The sequence below is a fragment of the Apteryx mantelli genome, chromosome 1 (genome assembly GCF_036417845.1).
Source record: "Apteryx mantelli isolate bAptMan1 chromosome 1, bAptMan1.hap1, whole genome shotgun sequence".
Lineage (NCBI taxonomy): Eukaryota > Metazoa > Chordata > Aves > Apterygiformes > Apterygidae > Apteryx > Apteryx mantelli.
Genome location: NC_089978.1, coordinates 118575958 through 118597061, shown reverse-complemented (window position 1 = coordinate 118597061; position 21104 = coordinate 118575958).

The following is a 21104-nucleotide window of genomic DNA, read 5'->3' as shown; positions in this document are numbered from 1 at the left end:
GAGGGCTCTAAAGAACCAGGACAGCTGGCTTGTCTGGGGCAGCCTTTATGAGCTCGGCCGAAGGAGGGCATGGCCCTCCACAGGGTATGCTCTCGAGGTTGGCAGTGGCAGTCCCATGGTCCGGGGCTCCACTACCAGAAAGCCTGCCTTACAACCTGTCATCACAGTTAAGATCATTTGGGAGCCTGTTGTCAGTTCCCATGGTAAAACCCTTCAAGGACAGCGTGAGGGATTTCTCAGCTGAGAATCCCTGCCTTGGGAATTCAGTGCTCGTGGCAGTTTGCTGTGGCAAATTCCCAAAGGTAGAGGGTGAAGTAGCAACTTAACTCTTGGGAGTGAAGCAAAACACCTTGATAGCTGCTATCCAGAGCCCCAAAGAGAGGAAGGAAGAGACATAAAGCTGTTGAGGGGAGAGGCTTGGTGTGGTTATTTGAGACCGCTGCCTGCAGAGTTGCACAGTCATTTATAACTGTTTGAAATGTGGGGGGATGGGGTTGGGGGATGGGAGGGGAGTTGAAGGAACCACAGCACATTTGAACTAGTAGCATTTTATGCTCCCTTTCCCTGGTCTAATTCCGCAAGGGACAAGACAGTGAAGGACCGGACCAGAGAAGGGATGAGAACAAAGAAGGGAGTCCACTAACACCTCATATTTTATTGCTGCTGTTGTGTACGTCCCGATTGAAGCACAGGCTAGGATTTTCAAAGGTACCTTCAGGAAATGGAAGTTGGGTGCCCAACTTCTGTAGACTCCTTAGAAAAATCCTGGTCTTCACTGCCCAGGGGAAGCAAACTTCCTTCTAAGCAAACCACAATGTGCCCATGATGTCAGTGGGAGCAGAACTGGGTCTTACATCTAAAGCACCATGATGCATATCTGTTCCCTACACCATGTTTTGCCATCTGGCTTGTCTGCTCTGTACAACCACTGCTGTTGCAACATTTTCTAGGCTCAGTTGACTCTGATGGTAGGTGAGCCCTATCTAGTGTGGGATATATAAAGGAGAGGAGGAACTGCAGGTGTTGCACAAGAAAAGAGCCATATTAATGTAAAAATAGAGAAGGTTTATACATTGGGTAAAGGAGTGGGCTGAACTGATGGCAATGAAGGTGGTAGTTCAAGTGGAGCCAATGTTTCACCAACACTTTATCCTTAAAAAGTATTACTGTGATAAATGGAACTGCACTGATAGGGCTAGTGTTGGTGGATGAGGTGGAAAGACTGGTCAGAGACCAATCGTTTCCAACTTCAGGTCAGTAGACCCCGGCAGCATGTAGCCTAAGGCACCTGGCTGTAACAGGTAGCTGAGAAAAGCAAGCTTCCTATCCGTGGGCTGAAAGTCTGTGTCCAGTGGGAAAGGTTTAGGGGGTCTACAAATCAGAAAAGATTGAAAACCACTGTTAAAAAGTATCCCCCCTCAAAGAAGAGTATCTGTGTAGTGTAAAAGGCATGAATTAGCTACTGTTGCAGGGTTCAGGAAGTTGCAGAGTTTTGCTTTTGACACAGTTAAGTGGGAATGGACAAGGGAAAGAGAAGAGTGGGACAGAAAGGGAAAAAAAACACTTTGAGAATGAGAACTGAGGACAGAAAGGAGCAGGTTGTATCTGTATGCTGAAACCAAGCACTGTAGAAACAGTGGAATAAATAGAGCACCGTGAAAATACTGGAACAAACTCCCCATGTGAATGCTCTATACTGAAGCTGTCTTCTTCCAAAGAGTTGGGATTATTTTAAAAGTGGGAATTGGACAGTGTAAAGGGTGGTGGGTCATTCAAGGATAAAAGGAAAGGGAGAGCAGTCTGCATTTCAATTCACTTGTGTTGTATTGGCAAAACAGGTTATTCAGGCATCGCGGATATGCAAAAATGATCGTCCTGCTTTCTCTTTAGACTGCAGTGGTTCTATGCATCTGTGTGTCACTGGTGGTTTGGAAAGCGCTTCCTTATAACCCACAGGATCGCCCATTTTAAGAATGTTTTGTGGAGGTGAAGGGGAAGGAGTAGTGGATGCTGAAAGCTCTCTTTTCACAGAATAGGTGACAGAGTGAAGAGGGCAGGGGATTGCTACAAATCTTCAAAACTCTTAACTATCAGCAGGTTTTAAACTACATTGACATTTAATTCCCCAAACATGGAGCGTTTGTTCAGGATAGGGCCCTTGAGCATGTTTGGGATTTAATAGGTTGTGTCTGTTTGTCATTACTGCCTGGTTCCTCCCTGTTTAGTTGCAAGCTGCTGCTTAAACCAGTGCTTTCTTCATCAGAAAAGGCCCTCCGATCCCTTAGAGAGGCCCCATCAGCCTGCTGGCAGCCCACAGGCAGGCTGAAGTTGCTCGGCCACCTGGTAGGAGAAGCACGCTTCTCCTCCACAGGTTCCCTCCTGCTTGCCCCGTGTCTTGCTGGTGGCTGGCCATCCCTTTCTTCCCCAGAAATACGTGGAAGTTCCGCGCTTGGGTTGGCGACGCTGAGCAAACGCGCGGCTCCGTCGCGTTTCTGTGGGCTCGCCAGCCGTACCTCGGGGCTGCAACCCCTTGGGGGTGACTGTCCCCGTGGGCGCTGCCAACGCCCAGGCTTCCCGGGGTGCAGAAGCCCCTCCAAAGGGCAGCCCGTGCCTCTCGTGCCCCCGGGCCGCCGCGCGCCGGTGGGGCAGAGCCAGGAAGGTGTCAGGGTGCGAGCTGCCCCGGCCGCCGGGGTCACTTGGGGCAAGATGGTGTGGAGGAGGGCTAGCAGGGCACCCGGCAGAGCAGCGCCGCGCCGGCCCCGGGCGGCCCCCCGCGCCCTGCCGCGCCGTTTCCGTTAGGGGGTGCCGTTAGGGGGCGGGGCCCCGCGCGCCGCCTGAGGGGAGCGCGAGGTGCCCGCACGCCGCCGGGGCGGGGCGGGGCGGGCTGCGCCGGGCCCCGGCGCCGCGCCCTCGGTGACAGGGGCCCGCGCGGGCCCCTCCCCTGGGGCTGCGGGCACCGGGCACACGGGAGCCCCCCGCCCCCTCCTCTCATCTCATCTCTCCGGGCGGGGCGGGCTGTGTGTCTCCCGCGGCGCTGCGGGGCGACGACCCCGCGGAGGGGAGTGGGGTGGGCGGGGGGCGGTCCCTTTAAGAAGCGCCCGGGGCGCGCGGTCTCTTTAAAAGGGGAGGAGGGGGGTGGGGCCGCCTCGAGGCGGGGGGAGAGGCTATGCTAATAGAGGGGGCGGGCACCACGGCGACTGGGCGACTTGGGGGGGGCCGCAAGGATGGCTCTTCCTGCGGGCGCGGAGGGCGCGTGCCCCTTCGGGCCTGTCTCTTTAAGAAACCGGTTGCTACCACTGTGTAGGCGAAGGCGGGAGGAGAGCGTGTGCGAGGGGGAAGGGATTGCAGTCTCCTCCCCTCTCGCCGGGGAGGGGAGGGAGGGCAGGGGGGCCGGGCGAGACCATTGCCCGAAACGGGGAGTAAGAGGCGGTCCCGTCGCCGGAGTGAGTAGGGGACAGTGCCGTTCCCGGGGCGGGGCGCGGCGACGGGCGGTACCATCGTTCTCTCCGGGTTGCGGGACGCGGCGGGAGAGGGGGGGCAGGCGGGGGGGGGAAGCGGCGGGATGGGGGGCGGGGGGGAGAGCGGGAGAGGGTCTGTGATGGGCGGTACCATGTGTGCGGGAAAGAGGGGGGGAGGCGCTGGCGGACAATGGAGCCTGTGTGTGTTTGCGGGAGGGGGACGGACCCGCCGCCGCCGCCGCCGGGGGGAGACGCTGCGCCGCCCCCTCCCGCCCGGGGCTGAGAGGAGCCTCGGCCCCCGCCCCTCCCCCCGCGGCCCGGCGGTGAGTGAGGGGAGGCGGCGGCGGCGGCGGCGGCGGCGGCAGCGGCGGCGACGGGCGCCCACCGGCACCGGCCGCCGCCGCCGCCCGCGGAAAGTTTGAGAGTTTGGGGGAGGGCCGGGGGCCGCGGGGTGCCCGGGGCCGGGCGGGCTCCGGGGTGCCCGGGGCGGCGGGGGCTGTGCTGGGCGCAGGGCTCCGGGGTGCCTTGCTGTATGCAGGGATGTGTGGGTGCATGGGGTGCCCGGGGGGCTGGGCTATATGCAGGGGTGTGGGGTGCTCTGGGGCGCATGGGGTGCCCTAGGGGCTCTGCTATATGGAGGGATGCCCTGGGGGCTGGGCTATATGGAGGGGTGTGTGGGGTGCCCTGGGCTGCATCGGGGTGCATGAGATGTCGTAGGTGTAGTGCTGTGCGTAGAGGTGCTCTGGGGTGCCCCGGGTTGCCCTGGGGTGCATGGGATGTCTAGGGGTTGTGCTTTATGGAGGGGTTGATGGGGTATCCTGGGGTGCATGGGATGCACTAGGAGCTCTGTGATGTAGAGAGATGTGTGGGGTGCTTTGGGTTGCCCTGGGTGCATGGGATGCCCTAGGGACTGTGCTATATGGAGGGCTGTGGGGTGCATGGGATGCTCTAGGGACTCTGCTATATGGAGGGGTGTGGAGCGCATGGGATGCCCTAGCGTCTCTGCTATGTGGAGGGGTTGATGGGGTACCCTGGGGTGCATGGGGGGCCCTAGGGGCTCTGCTACATGGAGAGGTGTGCAGGGTGCTCTGGGTTGCCCTGGGGTGCATGGGATGCCCTAAGGACTGTGCTATGGGGAGAGCTGTGTGAGGTGCTCTGGATAGCCCTGGGGTGCGTGGGATGCCCTAGAGTCCATGCTGTATGGAGGGGTGTGTAGGGTTGCCTTGTGAGCTGTGCTGTGTGGGGTGCCCTGGGATGCACTGGAGTGTATGGGATGCCCTGGGGGCTGTGCTGTGTGAGGTGCTTGAGCTGTGCTGTGTGGGGGTGGATATGGGGTGCCTTGGAAGCTGTGCTGTTGGAGGGATGTGCAGTGCCTTGCAAGCTGTGGTGTGTGGAGTACTCTGGGCGGCACTGAGGTGCACTGGGTTGTGTGGGATATCCTGGGGGCCGTGCAGTGCAGAGAGGTGCACTGTTGTGTTGGGTGCATTGGAGAGGCAGTTTCAGGTTTGAGTTGCAATGGGGGGTTGGTACGTAGCCCCCATGAGAGGGGCTGTGACACTTGGGATAGGCTGTTGGGGTTGGGAGTGTGCGGTGTCCTAGGAGAGAGAAGCTGTTGTGAATAGAGAGAGCTGGATTTGTGCATCCTGGGGTAGAGGTGGGGGCTGGAGCCCAAAAGTCTGTCAGGGAAGCGTGTAGAGGGCTGGGGCATGGCACGAAGGGTGCACTGGGGAGGTGGAGATGGTGCATGGGGCATTAGATCATCTGGGATGTGCTGTGAGGAAGGGATGGGGGTTTTGTTGCAGGCAGGAACTGAAATATGGGTGTCTGGGGGAAGGGATGTGGAGAGCTGGATTGTGAAATGTGGAATATGAGATATGCTGGAGAGACGTAAGCTGATACATGAGGGGATGCTGTGAGGAGTTGGGACTTGAGGGAGCAGGAGAAAGGGATATGGAGAGGGGGAACTTGTGGTAAGGGGAAGGGTTGGGACCTGGCAAATGGGGAGGAGCGCTTTCAGGAGGAGGGAATTGGTGCCTATGGTTGTAAAGAGAAATGTGGGTGTCCAGAACTGGGATGGAGTGGGAGCAAGAGTACCAGGGAACTCTGCATGTAGTGAGGAGCTGCTATGTGCAATAGTTGTGCAAGTGGGGTTTGTGGGATAGCAGGAGTGTGGGATGGGATCTTGTACGTAGGGATCATGGGACAGAGAAATATCTGGCCAGGCAAGGATAGTGTGTGTGGGGGGGAAATGGGTTTATTTGGAAGTGTTTCTGCTAGGTAGAGAAGAGACACATGTATGCATTACAGGAAGTTTGTGCCCTGTCCTGTCCTACTGCAGAGGGATTAATGGGAGGCTGTGTCAGTGGGGTGAGAGAGCTGGAGATCCCAGATGTTTAGGGAACTGATGGGACAGCTGAATATGTGCAGGAGGCAAGGCTACACTTCTAGGATGAAAGAGCATCTAATATCTCTGCATTTTCGAGCTGTCTGTCCATGAGGCCCCTGTGTAGGTGATAAGATGATGGGAGTAAAAAGGTCTCTGAGGACTGAGTATTTGGGATGTGAAAGGTGAATGTTACTTTTTGAGGAAAGACAAACCATGAGGACGCAGATGGGAAGAATCAGATTTTGGAGTTACTGGTGAAGATAGGAAAGGATGTGACAATCAATGGTGGGTTATTATTTGGGCATAAAATATTAAGGTTGGGATGATTGCATGGTTCGTAGTTTGATAGTAAACAAAATGAGAAATCAGTCAGGAAATTGGTGTGGGGTGAAGAAAAAAAGTATGAAATAATAAATGACGGTAGAGAGTTGATTGTGGAAAAATTCAAAGTTCACCAATGTGAAAGGGAAGATACTTTTATTCTGCAGAGGCCAAGCCTAACTTGGAGTCCAGAACTGGTCTAGAAATAGCCAAGAAGCCTTACTTTCTGGGAGAGGAGCATCAAATCTTGCAGCCCTTGTCTTGAAGAGTAATGGCTTCTGCTTAGTTTGGGCATTTGTTAATCTCACTGACTTTGGGACAGAGAGAGGAAAAGAAAGGTGTGCTGAGTCAAGTTTGCCTCATTAAGCTTTGCTGTTGGTGACTACTCACTCCACTGTCAAAAAAGGGTTGGAGGAAGGGGGGAGACAGTTCTGTATTAAAATTTCCTTGCAGTTTTGAGGGAGAACAGAGGGCGAGTTCCAGTAATGTTTTTATTTTCCTTGGAAGTATTCTAACTAATGTTGCTCTGTGAAAAGCCCATACAGACATTTTACGATACTGTGAAGCATCCTTGAATGTATCACTCTTTAAAAGCAGAAAAGAGCTGATTATTTTTTTTTGTATTTTATTTAAAAAAAAAATTGCGTCAGTGATTGCTCAAAGTATTACAAAAGCAAGTGTTGGAAAGGTAGGCAATGCACAACATGGAATCAAATAAAAAGTATGTATGGAATGAAAGAATTAACCTACTTAAATGGCTTTATTTCTGTCTTCTTTTTGTTTACCTCCATCCTGCTTTATATTCAGGCTGTAATGCCTGATCTCTGTCTACAGCAGGGTGTTACAGATGTTGAACTGGTGAAGCTGAGTAAGGGCTAACAGTTGTTTTCCGCTCATCCTATGCTTGCAGCAGAGCTGTACTAGCAGAAGTGCACATGTATCCATATCCCATAGTAGACTGCTCTGCTTTCTACTGGATATCATAGGAGTTGGTATGATGAGATATTATAGCCATTTTGGACAAGTTGGCATGATGGCTCTGTTTTTTTTTAAGTGATCTCCAAAGAGATTATTTTTAATGAATGTGTCCCTTTTTCTTCCTCAGAGCATAAAAATGGCTCAAGGGCTCATATTCTCTCCCTGTCTCCCATGCTCGCCCCACCTCAAACAACAAAAGAAAGGCAGCTTTCTTTTTCAGTTGGAGTTAGCAAGGATGTCAGTTTTGAGATTCACAATTTTCCCAGTGATTTTTTTTTTTTTCCCTTTGTGGAAAGGGGACTGGGGATCTTGGGTCTCACTGCACTGTTGTGAACTCTTAACACCTTAATTGAAGGGGTGGAGATGCTGAATCACTAACAAAGACCTCCTTTATCCAAAATGTTAATCAATCATTGACGTTAAATAAGTGTGAACAAAACCAACCAAAAAAAAAAAAACCCTAAACAACTTTTTGTCTAAGTCTTCCTCCCATTCAGCTGCTCATCTTCGATCAGGTTAGCATTAGAAATTCTTTCTGTTTTTCGTGTGTGCATATATGTACTTGTTTTTGGCAATGTTTGGTAAAAGTTCTGTTGTGAACTTACCGGCATAGTTTTCCCCATGTAAATTATTTAGTTCATAGATGCAGTGAGGAGGTTCTGGCAGAAACTGCTGTGATCTGCTGCGGTGTGAGGGAGATTGCTAGAATATGACAATGCCACTGTTACCATCTTTTTGTGGGGTAGGCACATGTGTGTCGGAGTTTCTTGCATTTTATTTTTATTTTGGGGGGGGGGGGAGTGTTCGCTTTCAGCTCTTGTGATCTCTTAATTTGTTCATCAGTCCACACAGTCTTTGGAGCTAGGCAAGACCTGAATTTTAATGTGAAAGGAAATAAATAGCTTTCTATTCATACAACCAGAAACTTTGTAGACCTCTTCTGTATATTATGAAAACAAAGGGTGTGGACTCTTCCTCTGCCCCCCCCCCCTTCCCCACGCTGCATTTCATCTTTAAAGCTCATGCACTTGGATTGCTTTCAGTTAGGGTTAGTCCACAGCCAAAGATACTACATTTGTCACTAAATATCCAAATATAGAAGCTGAGGTGACTATAAGCCACAAGGCTAAAATATTCATATGCAACTGCTTTTGTGGACAGTTTTTGTGTTTGAGGTGGATAAGAATGGAATACCTTTGATCCATATTTCTTAGCTATTCAAAGACTTACTACTCTGTAATATGTTGACTTTCCATACCTATTTCTATGTACTTATTTCTAGATTTTTTTCCTCTTGAGTTCCTCATATGCCATGTCAATTCTGTTGCATTACAAACTGTGTATGGCTTAGGAATTTTGCTTTTATAAAGTCAAGGGGGGGGGGCTTTATTTTTAGCCTATGGGGCAATTTGCACTCAAGTGAGTATTCAAACTAATTCACATCCTAAATGTCAGCTGTGTTACCTAACATGGTTTGGTCTCTTTCACTTTCTAGAAGTTTACCAGAATTTCTTAAGAGCAATACAGACAGCCGCCTTAAAATCCCTCTATCTGGTTTACATGGCCTTGGACTTCAGAGAAATCTGTGTGCCCCAGTAAGGTCTGTGGTCTGTTTACATAGATACGAAGTCCTTTCCAGAAACCAGCAAGATTTTTCTATGGGCTTGGATTTCCTGCTTACAAGCTCTTCTGGAGTCTCCCTGGAGTGTTCCTGCTGGCAAATGAAGGTGTTAGCCCAGGCTTTCAGAGCAAGTTGTGAATGGAAGGAGATTTGATCACTGAATTTTTGTCTGAGTGCTGCTGTGCCTATCATATTTAAAATAGCTTCCTCCTATGCTTTTACTTGTCTGTCAGTTTTTGTCCGATTTAAAAGTTTAACTGTTTTGGAGCTGGACCTTGATCGTTTTAGGGACTGTACAAACACAGAAGAACGGGGTCCTTACTTGTTCATAGTTAGGGCTTCCAGCTAATCTTTAAAAACATAAGCAAAAAAAAAAAATCTTGAGAAATATCTGAAGAATTGCATTTAAGACCACACGGAGTCTTAAAAACACTAGTTAACTTGATAACAAAACATAAGGTGATGTTTCAATGTGTGCTGAATCCAAATGAACTGTTCTGATACTGACCTTAAAATGAGCATTGTTCATACTTTTTGAAAAAGTGGGGTTGTATTTTGCGACTATATTTTTACATATACGCCTAGCCTTTCTCTGTTCATAGGCTGGTCTGTGAGCATTTTTTCTGGTGGCAGAGTTGGCTTTTGAGAAGTCCTCAGCGCTTGCCCCCTTTGATTCTACACCAGCCTTCCATTTGTGCTAGCACTGCTGCTTGAGCAGCTGTATGCTGAAATGGATCAAGGAACCGATCTGGGTTGTAAGTAGCCTGGCAAAAAATGGTTATATTTAGCCTGGATCAGTTTGCCAAACTAGTTCACTGTTTGGCCGTGCAAGCAGTTGTACCAGCACATCAAACAGTGTGGTGCACGGGTGGAAGTAAATATTGGTAGCAGCAGTTTTTTAAGCCGGCTTTGCTGCCAAAAGAAATGTTCTTCTAACTACACCCATAAGAGTCTGCTAAACTTGCTAAATGTTATTTACACCTATTTGTTACAGCTTCCCTAGCTTGAGAACATTCCTTCAATTTACCTCATTCTTTTTGCCAAAAATGCTTCTCATGACTGAACATATATGCAATGCAAAAAAAGAGAAACCCTTTTTAAGCAGCTTTAAAAAGGGCAAAGAGAGGAGTGTGGTTGTAAGTTTAGCTATGGAAATATTTCCACTGCTTCAAGACTGTCTGATGATATGGAGCATATAGTATAAATTGATGATAGAATATTTAGGATGGTTGCAATTAAGCAGTGAAACTCATGCTGTGAGAATCATCAGGAGCAAGAATTCAACAAGAGTTAAAAAGGATCAGATGTCTGTAGGAATATGAAAAATATTCAATTATCATAATCAGAGACAGTAGAAATTTTGGAAGAGATATTAACCCTGTGGTCTAAACCTTTATTTTATTTTGCTGTAACAGATGTGCTTCTATATTGGGAAAAGAGAGGGAGGGGGTAACTTGTTTTGCCTGGGTTTACTGAGGGGTTCTCACACTTCTCCAAAAACTTGATTGAGACCGGTGTTTGAGATGTGCCATTAAACTGCATGGACTTCCGGTCTGATCCTGGTGACCCATCCTGAAGTCTGTTTTGAGATACTAACCTGTGACTATGGTGAAAAGTGAACTGCAGCTACCTGAGTTTTTTCATTTGTCTTACTCCCACATCTATGGGTTGTTCCTACCTGCTCTTCAGCAGAGTCAGATCTCAGCACTGTTTTTGGTCTATTTTGACAACACTCATTGAGTGTATTTTAAAGACTGTTAAAAATTTGCAGATTACTATACCTGAAGAGTAAGTGTTATCTCTTTAGGGTAGCTAAATGTGCAGGGAGTTCCCTTTTTTTCAGACAAACTTAATAGCAGAGGTAAGCTGTTCCTTGTCTGGCCTCTGAGAAGGAGCTTGTGGAACAGGGAATGGAGATGGAAAGTGGAACAGTGAGGTGTGGTTTTTATTTGTCTGTTTGTTTGTAAAGCTCAGGCAGAATCAATGAGATGCTTTTGAAGGAAGTAAAATGGAAAATACACGTTTACCACCGACATAATTCTTTCAACACAGTGGGGCTGAAAGGTTGTGGAGCAATGTCCTCTGAGAGTTCACTGAAAATTGGGTGCTGTAGCCTTGAAAACAATACTGATTTTAAGTGCTCCTTTGTGATGATCTATGGGAAAGTAAGAGTGTGTGATGTATGCAGTAATTTAGCTGCATATAGAGTGGAGGGAGAGCTTGCCTTATTCTGTATTTGCTTCAGAGCAGGTGCGATTCAGGTGTAGGTAGCCAAACAGCTACCTGCTGTATGCTCTTAGCCTTTGTAATTACTCAGAACTGGTTGTCTTGTTTTCATGAGTGCTCGGCATCGTAGGAAAGGGCTCTCACTGTGTTCTTGCTACTTAACTTTCTGGTGGGGCTGTTTGCATAGTAGCAGAGCAAGGGAGCTTTGAGTTATTGGCCCATCTTTTCACCTGGATGGTCTTCATGTCCCTGTTGTTGTCCTTTGTGCCTGCTGAACAGAGGATGCTGACATCCATTGTACCTTATTGGTAGTGGGGCTGAGGCCCGCGGGCTCTTTCAAAGCAGGTTAGGTTGAATCTGGTGGTAGTGCTGAGAAAAGAACCTGACTCTTAATATGCCTGTGTTTTCTTGACTAGACTATGTTACTTATGCTCCACAAATTGCTTTAAATCTATGTGCCTACTTGTGTATGTTGCATGAAGCCATCTTTGCCACCTTTGCAGCCTATGTGGAATTATGCAAAACCTGAGGAAAATCCTGTTTTAGTGTTTCACTGTAAAAAGCACTGTGAAAAGGTCAAGCATTAGGCTCTTTCTTATATTGTGCAGAGTTGTGCTCTTGCATTTTGCTAAACTGACTTAAGTGTCTTGGTCTCACTCTTCCTCTGCCTGTGAAATGGTAATGTTTTATCTATGTACCAAACTGGTTTTGTTTGAGGATTGATTAGAAATATATTTGCAGTGTAATATATAACAAGGCTGTAATCTGTCAAAGTGAAGAAGCCACAGCTTCTACAGTTAGAGCTTCTACTATGAAGAGTTTAGGCAATCTTATGTATGGAGGAACTCTTCACAGAACTTTCACCAGTAGAACTGAAATTTTCCATGACGTTTTATATGTATGGATGAGAAGAGAGTAAAGAACTTAAGGCCAAAATGGCTTGACAGCTTGTTAGCAAGAAAATGCTTTCTCCTGTCTCTCTCTCTTTTTTTTTTTTTTTAAGAGACAGAATAAAAAAAAGTTAACCTTCTTGTGGCTGGGGATAGAGAGTTGAAACTGTCAGGCAAATAGCCACCATCCAGGAGAAATGCTTCTGAATGCTCTTGTGAAAGCTAGTTTTGATTTGACAGTTATGAGTCTTTGAAAATAGCACTATGTTTATATAGTACAGTAAATACTTTGAAGTACTTTAAGCTTTGCTGTACATGTGTGACTAACTAGAAAAATACTACACATGTACATCTTGTGTTGAATGAGGGAGGATTTTGCAGCAATTGGAATTGCATGTACTTCATACTCTTATAAGATCTTGCCAAAGGGGTGGATTCGATAATAGACCTGATTATAGAATTGCTTAATTTCCTGTCAAAGTAAAATTTTTACATGCAGTGCTTTGAGATCTTTTAGGTGACCTCATGTTGTTTATCAAATGTCAGTTTTTCATCCCAGCAGCTTTGATATAATCATGTCGCATCTCAGAGTACTGTGTACATGCACCATTTGCTTTCTAGAGTTCTTTGAAGTTCCTTACTCCTCAGTAGAGTCATTGCTCTGTTGAAAATCCTATATTTAACACCTGGGAAACAGTATATAGAAGCACTTTACTGTGTCACCTAAGGTTGTGATACGTACAACATGCCTCACTTGGGTCTAAAAGCAAAGGAGTGAGAAGTTCAACTCACCAGGAACACGTACCCCTTGACACACCTTACCCACTGGTGGAACTATTGTAAGCTACATAAACTGTAGTAATTCTTTGACTCTGTCCCTCCTGCTTTGCCTTGCTGACTTCCCCAAGTGTGAGTGTGTTATAAAACTGCAGGAGGACTCGTGTAAGGGAGAAGAGCAGAGGGATGTCTGGTGGTGACAGTACTGAATGAAAACTGGTGTAGCAGGCGGTGCTGGAAGGTAGTGATGTTTAGGGGAGCCTTGTAAAACTGCTCATGTGGGATAAGAGAGAGAGACCAGGTATCTGTTAAGTGAAGGTTAACACGAAGGGAAGGTGTGTGGATCGCCCCCAGCAATTCTGAAAGTCGTCGTGTGTGATGTCCTCTTACAGCATCCTGGGGAATTACTACTTGCTGTAGCACTAGGTTTTCCTTGGAGAAAGTCTGTCCTGTACTGACCCATCCCAGCTCCATTTAGTTTATGAAAACTGACAGGATTGCAGCCCGAGGTGTTATGCCTGAGGACTGTTTCATATCTTTCATTCTGGAAACCTAGAGAAGGGATACTGAAATAAATAGAAAAAGAACTTGCATCTTTCCTTGCTGAACTGATAGGTGGCTTATTTCTCCCAAGCTTTCTGCTTAAACATTGTGGAGTTACTATATATTGAAGAACAAACTGGTGTCTCTTCAGTCCTGTCTTCCTGTCCATTGTTTTTCCATCTTTTTTTTTTTTTTTTTTTCTTCCAAGGGTTAGAAGAATGGGCTGCTGACATGCTTTACACAGACTTCTTTTACCTGTTGTTGTTCATGCTGATGCTGCTATTTAAACTTTTGAAAAAATAAACCCAGAGAAGTAAGGGGAAAAAGATCACCCCTAGCTCCAAATGTGTTAACTGCTCCCTGAGAAGTGGATGAAATTTTGATAGAAGGCGACACTATGAAAGCAGCCCATGGAAACTCCAGTATTACCCCCTGGACTTCTGCATGTAATGTTTACTGATGCTAGGTCTGATAACTGCTAACATGATGTAGTAAGCCATAAAAGCCTTTCTTATATTGGGGAAATATTGTTAAAACAATTTTTGAAAAATCCCATATTGCTAAAAGCATTTGATCTTTATCAGCATTAACAACAGTAGGGACTCTAGAACAAGACAAGCAGCTGCTAAGGTAAGTGATGCTACATGTCAAGTGCTCAAAACTCCAGTTGTAATGTACATAGACTGCTCCCAGTATTGCTAACATGGGTGGAGCTGAACTGATGTTGGCCACTGCATTGGAATACACTGAGGCTGAACTGATGTTAGCATGATGTCACATACATTAAGGGTTACGCGACGGTGTAACGCCCCAAGAACCCCCTGGCTGACCTATAGCTGCAAATGTTGCTAACATTGGTGAAGCTGAAATGGTGCTAGCAACAACAGGAAACATTCATAGTGTTCTTGTAGAGACACAGATAGTTGTATCTTAGGCTTTGTTTTTTCTCCCCAGTAGATTTCTGGAACTATGTCAGAGTTTGCCAAGAGACCGTGTTCTAGTCTGAGGCAGACTGAGGAGTTCATGATTTTATGCATAGTACCAGTTGGGAAATTGAACGAAGCTTCAGATGTCTGAATACACCTTGAATTTGCTCACCAGTCTCTGTAAGTGTCTGTCTCCTCCATTGCTGTATAGAAGGAGCTGTGGAAAGCTGTGCAAAATCAGAAACTGTCTAGGAGAGTTATTCTTCCTCACTGTATTATTAACATACTGAAGTATTGCTAGATGCACCCCCCAAAAAAACCAAAACAAAATAAAACAGACACTTAGTCTTTCTTTACAAAAAGTGCTACTGACAAATCTTTAGATGGTGGTTATGAGTTTAGTGGACAACATGCTCTTGAAAATGTACAATGTCTATTGCAAAAGGGTATTTTAGAATGGTTTTGTACATATCCAGAATTAATAACTACTTAAACAGCCTTTACATCATGGTTACTGTTCGTTATCCTTGTGCTTGTTGGAAGAAGGAAAGAAGAGAATAGTCATAGTTCGTGCAGATACTGATGTATGAGAGCAGGGGATGGTAACACTGGAAGTGTCACAGAACAGTCCTTTCTCTGAGCTGTTGGGTTTACATTGTGCACTGTCAGTGGCTGTCTTAAATGCACTGTTTAAGGATGGAGAGCAACAGGTTGGACTTTCTGTGACCATCTCTGTTTTGAATGGACTTCAGGAAAATGTCTACATGTATGTGGTGGTAGGAGCTGGAGGGAAAAGTGTGGGGGAGACTCTCTAGACTCTGTCCTACCCAAGGTATATGGATGGGCAGACACAGCCAGGCTCATTTGAGTTTCATTTGTATGATCACACAGACCACATTTACACAGGGATAACTGAGCTTGTTCTTACAGTTTCTGGACAGTTTATGCCATGTTTCTAAATTTTTACGTTAATCTGAGCCAGTCAAGGAACTTCTCTTCCTTGTAATGGCATGGGGTTTTGCCTGATCTTTCTCCATAAATAGGTCATCAAGATGTTAATTTTCTTTTAAGTGTGCCTCTCTTTGCTCATCCCCTTTCTCTGTGCCTTGGATGACTTTCAAGGAATGGAAGTGGTTCTGGGAAATGACCTGCCCATGTTTAAAGGTTAGTGGAGAGGCAAATACAGACCACATACATGAGGAGAGCTATTCTATCAGCCTCTTATGTCACTGTGGAGGCTGTAATGAGCGTGGTGAAGATTGTGTAGGCCCCATGTTGATGTAGCAAAATGAATTTAGGTGACGTATAAGTTCTGGATTCCTCTCTTGATTGAGTCACTTCTGGTACAAGAATATAAGCAAAGAGATAATGTTGTGCAGACTTGGCATGAATAGTCACTTCTCTGATTTCTACATGAGGAGGAATTCTTGATTTTGGGAAACTGAGAACCTTGTGTATGGCATCTTTTTTGTTGCCAAGATGTACGCGTAGCAAAGTTTATACTGTTCCAGGATAAGTTAGGACATTTTAGAAACTGGTGACTAGTCCTGGCTGCAAGTTGTTAACTAATCAGCTCAGTATTAACAAGTCAGCCATTGGTGCTGAGAAATTGATTTATACAAATCATGCAAATGGCATTTGTTGCTTACCAGGAAATGACAGAACTTGCTAGTTCCCCCAAATCAGCAGCTATTTTAAGCAGAATATGGTCCCTATGCTGTATGTGGTCGTTGTCTTTCTGGCAGAAGGAGCAGATGAGCATGTCAGCTAAAAGGCTCCTGTGCAGTCGATGAGGGTTTGATCAGAGGATGAGGTTTGCAAACACTGCCAGGACAGTAGGTAGTCAGGCTAGCTACTGGACAAGAAAGGTTGTGTTTAGATAGTATGTGTATTGACACTGTGTCTTTAGCCCCAGTTATTCTTCAGGTACTCACTGTATTTTCTGCCCTTGCTTAAGAACGTAGGCAAGGGGAACAGGGCAGGGAAAGGTTGCAGGTGTATTTGAACAACTGGCTTAAGCCTGTCCGAGTCTGTGCCGTCAGTCACTGGTGCCTCCCTTGTGCCAGTACCGATGAGCGTGTGGCCATCTGGTTGGCTGAAACAGGAAGCCCATCTACTGAAAATCAATCTTATCTGTTCTAGAGTTATTTTTCAGCTGGATCATCACAAGTGCTAATGAGGTCTGGAAGGGCTAGACTTGGATAGGCTTAAGCTGATTGAAGTTGCTTTCCTGGGTCCAGCACACACTTGGCCAGCTGAAGACAAGGTGGCGTTTTCTGCAAACCCATTCAGGTGCTGGTGGGCCCAACACTAGTTGTATTACTACAACATGCTTTATATTGCAATCATGGGAAAGGATGAGGAGAACAGTTTTTGCCAAGAGTTGGAGTCAGGTTTAAAGGCCTAGTTAGTAATGGCCATATCGAGAGAGTGGGGCTGGTTCAAAGGATTAAAGTGTCCTGTGTCCCCATACCCTTAAGCGTCCTGGGGAGATTTGTGTGGTGTTAGATTATTCATGTCAATTTATCTATTTGCTTTTACTTTTAGGCGATCTTAAGGCAGTCAGACAGTTCAGTAAAGGCAGTGGATAACATTTCCTGCCTCCTCCTTGTTTCACGGTTGTGCTCTTATCAATGAGGTGTGCAACCAAATACTTTATTAAACAACAGCTTATAAAAAAGTAACATGGGCAGTTCAGCTGCAAGTGTATGAAATAAGCAAATATTAACAAAACTGAAAAGTGCAGTGCATGGTGAAAGCCGGCGGTGGCTCTCAGTGTGTTACGGGTGTAGTGGAGTCACCTTTTGCCAGTGCAGCTGTTCTCCCTCTTACGTGGCCGAATGAGGGTCAGAGGAATAGGATGAGCCCATCCCAGGAAAATTGTGCTGAAGGAGCGCGTCAGTTGATTCATTGCTTTACCCCGCCTCTCGGGTCACACTGATGGATGCGCGTGCAGCCCTTTGCTTCCTGGTGGCTGTCAGGACGAGCAGTTGCTCAAACAGCTCCTGCTGCCGGAGCTGCCATTCTTGATCCCTCCTGATGCCACAGCTCTTTGCAGAGCAGTCTGCTACTCCGCTCTCTCTCTCCTTTCTCTCCTACTCCACTACCACAGCTGGAATTCAGGGTGCCAGCTCAGCTTGTGTTCAAAGTCATCATTTGTTTTCTGTAGCAGCAGGTTTCTTTTTCCATGCTGATTTTGGGCTCTTGCCACCTTCAGTCCAGCACAGATTGACAGTCTCAGAAAGGCCATGGAAAAAAGAAGCGTGCTGTTTCTTGTATGCATAGAAAGAGGTTTCTTGCCTTTAATGCTTTGTGTCACAGTCAGGCCACAAGTTTGATACTTTTATCTACTTGGTATGCCTTTATTTCATCTCTCCACATTCTCCTTCTCAAAGAGGGAGAAAAGACTGAAGTGTATCAGTGATAACTGCAGCTCTTCCTGCTGAAGCAGCCATAACACTGTACACCTCCAAGTGTCTGCCCACTTGCCACTTTTGGTGGTACTGAAGCACCACTTCTGCAGTTTAAAGGGAAAAAGAAGGAATAAACTGTTTTGAACTTTTTTTTTTAACTTTTCTTTACACTACAGTAGTATGGTGGCTAGTTCATAGAAGTAAAGGGATGGTTCGTGAATAAGTTACCAAAAGGTAAGCTGCAATGTGGATTTGTGTCGTGTTAGTTACTCTGTGGTCACTGCTTGTGTACATACTCTCACCCTTTTGCTCTTAAATTCACTGAGGAGCAAGTGGTCTTGCACTAACTGTGGGCTAGGAGTGTGCAGATGGGCAGCAATGATAGTAAATCGGGGCATGGAATTACGTTGCGATAACTTGTGTGTGTAGCCTTGAAGGTGGTTCGTGTCCGATCAGTTGTCTTCCCCCTTTCAGCCATGAACTTTGTTGTGTAAAGCCATCTCTCTCCAGCACCGTGCCAAGCAGAACTTGAATGTTTCAAGGGACAGAGCTCTGACAGTTTTCTGTGATAGATTCTCCCCATTCTGATGCATGTCTGGTGTTCGTATGTTTTCCCTTTCAAGGGAGAAGGTGATCTTGTCACTGCTTTGATAGAGGTGTGTCAGTACTGGCACTGGCAGGGTTTAGCCCCCTATTGTTTTGCTGGGTGGGGTGGAGGAGAGGGAAGAGAAGATCTAACTGGGTAATTGGATTCAGGGATGATTCTGCTGCTGTGGTAGGTTTTACTGGATGAAGCAGCTTGTTGGGATAGGTGTTTGCTTCAGCTTCTGTCTGCAGGTGTGACTTAGCTAGATAAGGATGGTCTATCACGTTGATGATTTCATTGTTTGATTTGGCTGGACTGGGTGGAGAATGTAGCTCCATTGTTTGGGACTAGCTTTGTAGTTTGGTTTTGTTGGGGTAGATTACATGGTAGAGTGTTGCTACATTATTAAGGTGAAGCTGCAGTAGATAATAGTGGGAGAATGTCGGAGGGAAGGGAACATGCAAGAGGTTTCACAATGTGTAACCAATTGAGCCTCGCAACAGCTCTTGTGTTTGGGTTGGACAGATCTGGTCAGCAGAATATGCTGAGATCACACAGAAAACCTCTGGTAGTGATTTCAGTTTGCAGTCATACTTTAACTGCAGTGCTGCCTGAGCTGTGTAAATAGCTGAGAGTGCGCTGAGAGATGGCATTTGGCCCTGACAGTTTGAAGGCTGCCTGGATTCACACTGTTCTTGCAGCCTCCCCAGTGTTCAAAGTGGGTGAGGTAGAAGAAGCTGGTGTGTAGCTGCTCTTTCTTTCTGCACTGACCTCAAATTTACCATTGAGCCATGCCTCAGAGTCTGAGTTTCTTTGTATTACTGAACTTTCAGGCTCTTACGTATGTTTGTTTTAACGTGTGACTGAACATTAATTGATGCAGGGTTGTCTCCATTAACTGAAAGTGTGGCTGATCAGCTCTTAGGCTGTGAACTATTTTGGCCTTATAGGAAATAACTGTAGCGTGAGAGGGATCTAGTGTCACATCTGTCTCTCTAACTTGAGCAAACTTACAGTATGCCTTACTTGGGAAAGTTTTCTGTTGGATTCACTTCTTCCTGTAGTGTAGCACGATGATGTGAAGTAGGAGCTGACAGAACAGTAGGCAGTGCTTTTTCCTTCTTCTGAAATCTGCCTGGTTTTCCCCTTGATGTGACTGAGCAATTGCCTTGCTTTACCTGGTACTTGGTGTTTTTATTTATAGCTAGTCAGGCTGTCTGGCTGCGGAGGAGGGTGTATATATGCAGTGCAGGGGGTGGGCAGAAGAGTTGGGCTTGTAAGTGAGGGGAAGGTAAGCCTTTGAAGAGAAATGGTTGCAGAGAAGGGGAGTTTACTTGTATGAGCTTTGTGCCAGCTCCTCAGAGCACAGATGAGCTCATGGGAATCCAGCTAGCTCGAATGTGGGAGTGCTGAAGCAGGTCTGAGCTATTTCCCCTCCATACATTCACGTGTAGCAGACATCTTCAAGCTATTCCAATCTGACTGTGGCTTTTCCAGTGCTGACAAATCTTGCCAGTTTGAGCAAAGGCTCCCCCTTGTCAGCTGTTCGGAGCAAGTTTTTATTCCTCTTCTTCTGTGGCTGGATGTGCCAGAGGGAGGGGTGGCAGCTTGGCTGGGCTGTACATTCTTGCTGGTGAAACTCTTCCTTTCTCTTCTGTTTTCAGGTGATCTTTGCTTCTGAGAGCAGTGGTTCCCAGCTCATGGCCTCCACAATGAGTGCTGCTGTGTCGTGACACCAGGGGTCTCGGTGAGTTACCTGTTGGAAAGGCAAGGGCCTGTAATGTCCCCACTAATGAGGATCCATTTCTTTGTCTCTGGAATTGAGGTTTAAAGTCATTTTAAATCATCCTAATTGTGAGCTGCCACCAAATGGTGTGAGGCTACTTTTCTCTCCTGGTCTCACCTGCTCTTCTGAGCTTGCAGTGGCATTGATGTGGTTGCATGGTAAACTAGATCAGGGGACTGATCCAGCTGAAAAAAGATTCTTCTGTTTCCTTTGGATTAGTTCCCATGCAGATCTTTCCTTGGTCTGGTCAGGAGAGAGGTAGTGTGGGAATGAGTGAGACAATTGAACAGTCCCTATTCCCTTCAGCCTGTGTTTGCCTTACCGTAAAGCAACCCTGAAACTATGCCCTCAGACGTTGCTTGCCAAAACGTCTTGAAAAGTGACTTGACCATTCACTGTTGATGAATTTTAGAGCAACGGTAAGGGCTTTGCTATGGCAGGCAGACTCTAGCTGCATAAATACGTTTCTCTAGAGATATTCCGTTATTGAACCCTAGGCTTCCTAGACATACATATGTTAGAAATGCACTTTAGAAAAGTCATGAGGCTTTCCATTTCACGTTATAAAAGATAGTACATTCCCAGTGTGCAAAAATGAGAAGCAGAGGAAAGTGAGTAGCCATTGTACCACCAATGAGTATATTGACATATCCTTTAAAGCTCTCTCTGGTAAGAGGAAATTTGAATTGGGATTGGAAAATACAGTCCTCTTGCAGAGCATATCAATTCTAATACATTGAAGGAAAGTATGTATAGTATAAAATACAGGGTTAAAAATTGGAGGCTTTTTAGGTTACCCTGTGAAGTACTTGAAAGTTTGGTAATGTCAGAAATACTGTGCAGCCAGTGTGATCTTAATTCTGTTCCTCTTCATGTTTTCCCATTGCCCTGTGTGAGACTGGGAGTCTGAGAAAATTCTTATCTTATAATAAAAGGTAACATCATAACGCATAAATATCAAAAGTGGAAAAGCAGAGGATGAAACAACTAGAATACTGAAGTCCACCACACAGGCATCCACATACTGCTTTTAGCATTGAGCCCTACTCATTATAATGCTATTGTTCCTTTTTTCTTTTTTTACCTGAAATTCACTGTATTTTCAGTCACACCTCCACCTTTAGTGAGGACTCCCTGGTGTCACTGAGGTCCACTGACTTTTACTGGTGCGTAAATCTCTTTTCAAAAGTGGA